Genomic DNA, 7,684 nt, shown 5'->3' on the forward strand with positions numbered 1-7,684 from the left:
CATTTGGTATTTTACATTTTTAATGTTACCATTTTGAAAGTTTGTTTCTATTTGTCATGTTTAGTCCTCAGTCCCCAGTAATTACAGTTGGGAGTGTGATGACTTTTGACCTCGACAAATGAATACTGTTAAGATATTTAACTTACAATGAATCGAACAATAGTAGAACATCCAAATATCGTAAACTATGGGTAAGGCAAACCCTTTTTACAATCAGCTGGAGAAATTTTATTCAATAACCTCACTTGCCTCTGGTTGAAGTGAAATTATATCAAATAATATTCATTTTTATGTGTTGAAACCCCTCCTATATTGAAAACTTTAATTTGTCATTCTGTGATTCATTTTCATATGATCTCTTCATTGTGTTTTAATGATTACGAGTCATTGTAGTTTAATAATTGAAAGTTCTGTGATATATCGTATCATAGAATGCAATTTAAATTCTCTTACCATTCTTTTTCAGTATCTTTAGAAAAAGTATGGCTCTAGAAAAATGTAGTCAATGTAAGAGAATTATAAATCTCGTTCTGATTTTGAACGGCTTATCCTACAATAAGTTGCGACTATGGCTCTAATATGGTTCGGTCCCTTCCAAGTATATTGCTTTTGTGAAAATTAGTTGTGAGTTTAAAAAAAACTTTTAAAATGTCTCTTTGTAAGATAAAATGACTTCTAGTCGTTTTACGGCTGAACACCACTATTTTGTGTTTCAATGAAAAATTAGTAAAATTGCAATTTGCTAAAAGTTACGAAATTAAAAGTGCAATCCCAGATGTGGATTCCTTTACAGAATTAAAAAGGAAATTTCTTATGCTTATAGCCGATCAGAGCCGGAATGGCAAAGGTAATAGAACCCAAAGAGTGAAAAGTGTGCAAAAACGACCAAATTGTCAATTTGGTTTCCTTTGATGACATTCGTCAGCTCAACAATTGCCTGAGCCAGGTCCGTGGTCGCCCCCTCCAGCGTGCTAACGCGACGTTCAAGCCGCTCCAATCGGTTGTCGAACCCGCATTGACAGTGAAGTCGCGGCAAGCAGCATAAAAACCTGCGAAAAAAATGAATCATTTAATTAATAAAGGAAACCGGAAACAATTTTAGCTAAGTAACTACAGATGACTTTTATTTTTCCAAAAGCAAGTCAGAAAAGTTGCAAGTACAGCACTAGATGGCTTATTTGCCATGCGGTGTAGTTAGACTGTGCCGCATTCAAGCGTGTGCGCGGGTTGTCTACTCGTTGCGGCCGTACGGCGCCACGGTAGGCAAACCGGCACACCCGCTTGCCGGCGGGTGGCATACTCGCTTGTCCTGCCAAGCGCTTTGCAGTCGGCACGGCACACCCGCCCGCCTCCCTTCGGGCAGGCAACAGAATTACTACGGTGGGACTCACCGGAACAGTCCAACTGGAGGGGGTGGTTCACCGTCGCCGTCCACCAAGGCTGTTGGCAAACTTGTGCAGGCCGCTGATGGGCCAGCTGCTGGGGACGCAGTCGTTTCGGTAGAAGCGCCTCGGCTGAGGGCGTCACGGTAGGGGCAGGTGTCAGCACCTCCAGCACAGTCGTGTTACTGCTACTGCTCGTAGACTTCAACATCTTCCTGATCGCTTTCAGTGCCTTGCCGATGAGCGAGCGGCGCATTTCTCATAGGCATGGCGACCAGCCCATTGTTGCTGCGCGGAGCCCGAGGCAGTAGGCGGTCCGGACTGGTGGCGCGGGCCGAGGGGCGCTGCGAAGCAAGGGCGCTAGAGGCGGTCCCGACCGCAGCAGCCGCGCCCCCCGCCCCTCGGGTAGGAGTACGAGCGCCTTTGTATTTATACTGCATTTGTTTAACTTTATACAATGAAAAGACAGTATGTTCCCTTGAAATTAATTGCTTTTCAATATAAGAAAGATTTTTCAGTTCTTCGGGTACATCAAACGGGTCCATGTCATTTTCGGCTGAGAAAAAATGACAGTTATTCTTACATTTCATTCTATTGAAACTTGACTGTATTTGTTTTTGGTACTGAAGACTGATGCCATTGAAGACTTTTCAGATAACAGTTGAAGTTATGCTGTAGTATATCAATATTTGAGTTTTTTGAGTAAGAACAATCACATTTTTTCATAGATCTTAATAAAAACGTCCTTTCATTTGTATATTTTCTATAAGGTACCCTATCAGCATAATTTTTCGAGACCTTAAGGTCTTCATCCTTTGCTTTTTCTTTCTCAGCCTGTTTATCAGGTTCATTCATTTTACTTCTTCTCAAACGCTGCCTATTACAAGCTTTTTGCCTTTTAAATTTAGTTTCCTGATAATATAAAAATTTTACAACATAATTTAATTTTAGTGATGAGTACATTCAATAACATCAACAGTCAAGGGGAAGGCTTTGTTTTCTTAATGGGATATCGAGTGAATCTAATTTTGAAAGAAAGGCCTTTCATTCCATATGAAATTAAAAGAAAAGGCCTTTTTCGCTGTTTCACTTTTCAACTAGCGATTGATAAGCTGAAGACATCTCAGAGACAACATTTTTAGGCAAATATACATAAGAAAATTTTTCCTCCACTGAATCGTCTTCAATTTTGAGGCGCATTGTTCTCCCTTTGGATGTGTCTACCATGCTAACATCGAGAACCTTATAAAAAATATTTACCGCTAAATTCCTAATAGATTTATATGTTGGTATTTTCTTAGCTGCCTTATTAATTTTGGCGATCTCTTGAACACTTGTTGAAAGTTCTTGAAAAGACAACCCAATTTGAAAGGATTTGGGACATATCCCAAAAAGTAAACATTTATGTGATATGAAAAGCAATTGTGGAATCTTATGTAAGCTCAAATATCTTAAGACACCAGATTTAATATAGACAAAAGAGTATTTACCTCATCATCGGAATCTTTAGAAATTTTTTTCTCAGCTTCTTTTTCCTTGGACTTTTTGGACCGTTTCTTTAATGGTTTGCTCGGCTCACTATCAGATTTTTTACCATCCTACAAACAACATAGATCAAGATTTTAATAGTATATTGTTGGGGGAAACACGAGGGGATGCCGAATCAGACACACTAGTAGGTCTGCTGAGTGGAGAACGGCGACGAGTCAAAGCTCGCGCCCCCTTTTATTGGGTGTTCGGCATAACAACAAGAAGAATAAAGGTAGGGTCTGTGTTCAATTGTAGATGTCGCTCCATAGTGATCACTAGTGGCCGTGACTTGTTTATGTTAGGATGTGGTCTGCTGTGACCAGGTTAGGTTATGTAGGGTAAAACCTCATAATACTACAATATATTCTGTAAATGGGAAAAATTAATAAAATCTTAGTAAAACTCATGCCTTAGAATTTCGCCTTTTCTTGTTTCCATTCTTAACAGTCTCTTTCTTATAGAAGTTGTCTTGACTTCACTTTTATTATCTTCTGTATCATTTTTGTCAGAATCCGTATCTATTTCAACCTCAAATAAAAAGAAAAATCATTGTTTCTGCCTTAAGCTTATGTAATTATGTAACTGATGTGTAAGGAACATCTAAAGCCTGTCTGTTTAGTTCATCAATGTCTGCATCAGACATATTTCTGTGACGGCTTGGTAGAAAAACAAAGCTTGAACCAGTCGGACTGTTGCTGTCAGCTATTTCAGCCCTAATCCCCACGCCAAATTTAGTATTGGTCTGTACTATATTCATAATATGGTACCTTACATTTGCAGTTAATTCAGAACATTTTTTGAGAGGTGTCACTGTAGAATTGGTCTTATTAAATCTGTCTTTGGCTGATCCTCCACTTGAATTTTCATCTTCGTCTTTCTGATCCTTCTCTGTATCCTGTAATTAATACAAATGTATTAACATATGTCATTTAACGATAATAGATATGCACTTAGTAATTTTTAGTAGGTTAAAATTACAATATTGGAATTAGCTTCAACATTTTCAGCGTCAGCAGAAGATGTAGAAGCTCCCTAAAAATAAAAAGAAGTTCAGTACATATGTTCTTCAATTCTAAACTGATTTTGCAGAGACCTATAATATCACCTCGTTTACTCCATAGGGTCTTCTAGTTTCATCTTTATCATTGCCATCCTCTTTCAGCTCTTAAGATTTGTCCTGTAGTCAAATGATTTACAATCACTAATCTTCAACATTATAGAAACTAAAATGGTGACTCAATGCTTGAAATATAGTAATATTGATTACGAATCTTTACTTTTATGTCACAAAACTAATTAATTATTTTCCCTAAAAGTGGTATCAGACCAAACTTTAAGTAATTCCTTGCCTTTTTGGTATCTTCACTGTGTGACCCCTCATTTTCATTGTCAGATTGTGGCTTTGTTCTGCTTCTGCTTCTTGAATTTGCATTCTATGAAAGAATAACAGTCAAGTATCACCTTAGGACTCAATTTACCTCAAATTTTGCTATTACTGTACTATATTAATTTTATGTGTATCTCAAGTTAAATTTTATCTGAGGTTTAATAACTGTATAAGTTTCCTTCACTTCTGTGTATGGGTTACCTTAGCTGGTGCCTTTCTTGCACGTGGCTTTCGAGTTTTCCTTTCTCTTGACTTCCTTTCCCGTTTCTTTTCCTTTTCCTCAACCTGTAAAGTGTTTATTAATTTCGCATCGCTATAACCTTCACAATACAGAACTGTTTAGTGAAATTCCACTCTTCTTTATAGACGTCTAGTGGAGATATCATCTCTGAAATTTGACTATTTCATTAGTGTCTCGATTTAACTGTTTATTCAAATATATTTGATATACTGAACTAGCTACAGTTGAAAAAATTAAGGTATATCTCTTTAAAATGTAATAGAAAGTTAAATAAGTTCGTTAGTTATTGATCAAAAGGACCGAACTGTGAAGTACTAACATCATTAGATTCTGTATTGTCGTCCTCCGAATGTTCATTTCCTTCTGTTGATTCTGGATATTCCATTGGTTTCTTATCTTCCATTTTTGTACTTTTACACTTTTTAAACTGATTTAATCAAATTCAATTCAAAATCAAATTCTAAATGACTTGTGTGTGAGAGGTAATTTCGAATTCTTGTTGAAACTGTAGCAACATTCTAGACAATGGAACCTTGTACAACAATAAATTCCATCCAAAATTTAATTGAGTATGATATATTTCGAAAATTACAACATTACATGCATCTATACAGTTTGTACTGTTGCACGGTTGCACTGGTCGACTAACTAAGAGACACGGTGTGACTGGTCTGGGACACGGCCTCACTGGTACTGAACTTAAAGTAAATGTTTGGACACGGCGCAGCTGGTCAAGGACACGGTTGCACTGGTCGACTAACTAAGGGACACGGTGTGACTGGTCTGGGACACGGCCGCACTGGTACTGAGGTTTGGTAGCGAGAAAACTAAAGTATTACCCCACCCCTCCTTTCGGAAAGACGGGGGAATTACCGTAGTTAGAAAGCCGAGTCAAAGTCGTACCTTCTCTTCGTTTTTAACCGCTGCCACCAGTGTTGTATACTGGTGGTAAGGGATAAAGGAGGCGAAGAGCGAGTTGGACTTAGACTGTTTATTGACGTAACTAGGGAGCTCGACAACTAATAGTTCAAGACTGGGGCAACAGAGGCTTGGCGCGAGCCGCTTATAAAGGGAAAACCAAGAAGAATACAAGAAGAAATGGGCTAGCAGTAGTAGAGGGGGTACAAGGTATTGGAGGAGTATGGTCTGGTTTGGTAGGGGTCCTCTGAAGAGTATGGACTGTCATGGCGCCATGCATAGGTCTAAGCAGATTAGGTTAAGTTTGTTTAGTACGTCTTTCATGTTATTTGATGTTGATGAATAGCTCCCCCAAAACATATTTTAGCACAAATTTGTAGGTAATCTAAACGGTCATGAACAAGTAGTCTTCCGCTAGAGGTACACAAATATTATCGACCTTTTCAATAATTCAACCACTATGTCATCTGAAAGTTAACATGTATCACCATAAACAGAGAACATTTGTATTGAAACAAACTAGTTTGATATGTGTATTTTGAATTTCAACATTATTCTTCTTTTAATTTAATTAAACTAAGGTTTCGTTGGCTAACCTGATTCACCAAGTAAAAATAAAAGAATAACGTTCACATTCAGAATTGCACAAGCAAGCCTGTACAAGGCTATGAGTTGAAATCTTCCGATAAACCATGCTGCCCAATTGTTGTTTATGTGAATGGATAATTTTTGCACAGGTATACATTAATTCGACGTCTACAAGTATTAGATACTGAATTTATATTTCACAATCAATCATATTGTAATTTAATTCATATGATTGTGTTACTTATAACGTTTAAGTTTTGTGATTTCAAAAATGCCCCTTTAGTAACCTAGCTTTTCAGGTTATTATTTCATTAGTTTTTTCTTTTGAATTCTATGGACACTCTATTTTATACTTACTTGTATTAACCCTAAACGAAAAGTTAAATTTGCCAAACGTGTGATGAGATCTTCGTTACCGAACGGGTTGCATAAGAACAACCAGGAAGCTGAACAGGTTATGATCATGCAGTTTCAAGGTAACTAAGGCATATTTTTCAAAACCAATTTGAAAATAAACCTTCCATTAATACACTTCTCCATCAAGTTATTGTGCATATTTGTAAATTAAAGTCTTGTTTCAGTAGTACAAAAGTTCGATAACATTGGCAAAAGTTACATCTGTCAAACGTGTGATGAAATCTTGCTAAACAGGACAGGTTGCGTAACGACAACAATAAAAGTCAAAAGGTTATGATCATGCAGTTTCAAGGTAATTGAGGAATGTTTTTCATACCAAAGTAAAGAAAATATATGTTAGAAAAATACACTTTTTGCTAAAAATAATGTGTCCATCAAGTTAATGTGCATATTTGTAAAATAGAGTCTTGTTTCAGGTTCAACACTGAATGCAGTCAAGCACATCTACCACCATGACTAAAGCCATCATAATACAGAACAGTGAATTGCTGCATTTCCCAATTGTGTGATGAGTGATTGATGAAGAAGAATTCGGTCAATCTTCTTCAAACTACCATTAAAAAATGAAGTATCATAGCAAACTACATAAAGGTATAAGAATCTGAACATAAAGGCAACCATACGTATTGCTTGCCAAAATTGATTCTTTTAAGAATGCAATAATTGTTTCTTTTCATTTCAGGATATTTTGTTGGCTGAGCGATTAGCGAAGCCCATTACTCCACTGACCAGAAAAGTTTCATTCTGTTTGTTTGTCTGTCTGTTTGTTTGTCCGTCTGTACGCACGATAACTCGAGAAAGAATTGAGATATCAATCTGGGAATTTCAGGGTCGTTTTGTATCATAAAAAGCCAGATCGAGTTCGAAGATGAGCACTCTAGCTCAAAAATTGACTTTAAAAAAAAATCAAAAACCACAGGTCGCAAAATTTCTATTGTTTTTCAAATATTTTTTTATGGGTTCCTAATGGGAAACTCATGAAAGTAGAACCCCTTGGGCGAAAATTTCGTCCGTTTTGCTTTATCCGGCACCGTTTGGGTGCTAGGGGGCATTTCTTGGCGAAAATAAGGTGAAAACGACCAAATGGTCTATTAATTTGTAAAATTTAACTCGTCTGGGGTGTCAGCGCCGCAGGCCTAGCTATATGTGCGCCAGGCGCGTCGCAGCGTAACAGTGTTTCGTGAGATATCGCGAAGCCTGTTACGCGAGACGTGGTCTGGC

Source organism: Frankliniella occidentalis, unplaced genomic scaffold (genome assembly GCF_000697945.3).
Source record: "Frankliniella occidentalis isolate FOCC.00 unplaced genomic scaffold, Focc_3.1 Scaffold172, whole genome shotgun sequence".
NCBI classification, from domain to species: domain Eukaryota; kingdom Metazoa; phylum Arthropoda; class Insecta; order Thysanoptera; family Thripidae; genus Frankliniella; species Frankliniella occidentalis.